This window comes from Arachis stenosperma, chromosome 3 (genome assembly GCF_014773155.1).
Source record: "Arachis stenosperma cultivar V10309 chromosome 3, arast.V10309.gnm1.PFL2, whole genome shotgun sequence".
Lineage (NCBI taxonomy): Eukaryota > Viridiplantae > Streptophyta > Magnoliopsida > Fabales > Fabaceae > Arachis > Arachis stenosperma.
The window spans coordinates 139,812,438-139,814,481 of NC_080379.1; positions in this window are offsets into that span (position 1 = coordinate 139,812,438).

Genomic DNA, 2,044 nt, shown 5'->3' on the forward strand with positions numbered 1-2,044 from the left:
CAGACGAACAATCAGAGCGGATAATCTAGACATTGGAAGACACGTTAAGATCTTGTGTGATGGACAATCAAGGCAGTTGGGATAAGTATTAACCATTAGTCGAGTTTGTTTACAACAACAGTTACTAGCAAAGCATCGGGATGGCACCATGTGAGACTCTCTATAGAAGAAGATGTTAGACACCATTGTGTTGGAATGACAAAAGAGAAGCTAGTATTTTGTATCCAGACAGCACAAAGCCGTCAAAAGAGCTATGCCGATAATAGACGTAGACCCTTAGAATTTGGTGAAGGAGACCATGTTTTGCTAAAAATAACCCCGACTACTAGAATAGGCAGAGCCCTTAAGATCAGGAAGCTTAACACTCGATACATAGAACCTTTCCAAATACTTAAAAGAGTCGGTCCAGTAGCTTATCAAGTAGCCCTTCCTCCTTATCTGTCAAACCTTCATGATGTTTTCCATATCTCGCAACTTAAGAAATATATTCTCGACGAGAGTCATATTTTACAACCAGAGACAGTACAGTTACGAAACAATTTGACATATCAAGCATCGCCAGTTCAGATCGTAGGAAAAAGTGATAAGCAACTAAGGGGAAAAACTGTTCGCTTGGTCAAAGTAGTGATGAGCGGATAATTTATACGCTTTTTGGCATTGTTTTTAGGTAGTTTTTACTAGGATCTAGCTACTTGTAGGGATGTTTTTATTAGTTTTTATGCAAAATTCACATTTTTGGACTTTACTATGAGTTTGTGTGTTTTTCTGTGATTTCAGGTATTTTCTGCTTGAAATTGAGGGACCTGAGAAAAAATCTGATTCAGGCTTAAAAAGGACTGCTGATGCTGTTGGATTCTAACCTCCCTACACTCGAATTGGATTTTTTGGAGTTGTAGAACTCCAAATGGCGATCACTCAAATGCGTTAGAAATTAGACATCTAGGTCTTTCCAGCAATATATAATAGTTCATACTTTATTCGAGTTTAGATGATGTAAACTGGCATTCAACGCCAGTTCCATGCTGTATTCTGGAGTAAAACGCCAGAAACACGTCATAAACCAGAGTTAAATGCCAAACAGACGTTACAACTTGGCGTTTAAACCCAAGAGAAGCCTCTGCATGTGTAAAGCTCAAGCTCAGCCCAAGCACACACCAAAGTGGGCCCTGGAAGTGGATTTCTACACTAAGACTTATTTCTGTAAACCCTAGTAACTAGTTTAATATAAATAGAACTTTTTATTATTGTATTAGACATCTTGGTATCTATCTTTGGACGTTTAGTTCTTAGACTTTGGGGGCTGGCCATTCGGCCATGCCTGGACCTTTATCACTTATGTATTTTCAATAGTGGAGTTTCTACACACCATAGATTAAGGTGTGGAGCTCTGCTGTTCCTCGAGTATTAATGCAATTACTATTGTTCTTCTATTCAATTCAACTTATTCTTATTCTAAGATATCCGCTGCACTTCAACATGATGAATGTGATGATCCGTGACACTCATCATCATTCTCACCTATGAACGTGTGCCTGACAACCACTTCCGTTCTACCTTAGATCGAGCGTGTATCTCTTAGCCTCCATTCCGAAAGATCGGAGTCTTCGTGGTATAAGCTAGAATTATTGGCGGCCATCCCTAAGATCCGGAAAGTCTAAACCTTGTCTGTGGTATTCTGAGTAGGATTTGAGATGGGATGACTGTGACAACCTTTAAACTCGCGAGTGTTGGGCGTAGTGACAGACGCAAAAGAATCACTAGATTCTATTTCAACATGATCGAAAACCGACAGATGATTAGTCGTGCTGTGACAGAGCATTTGGACCATTTCCACTGAGAGGACGGAAGGTAGCCATTGATAATGGTGAAACCCAACATACAGCTTGCCATGGAAAGGAGTAAGAATGATTGGATGAAAGCAGTAGGAAAGCAGAGATTCAAGAGGGATAAAGCATCTCCATACACTTATCTGAAATTCCCACCAATGATTTACATAAGTATCTCTATCTTTGTTCTATGCTTTATTTATCTTTATATTCGTAAA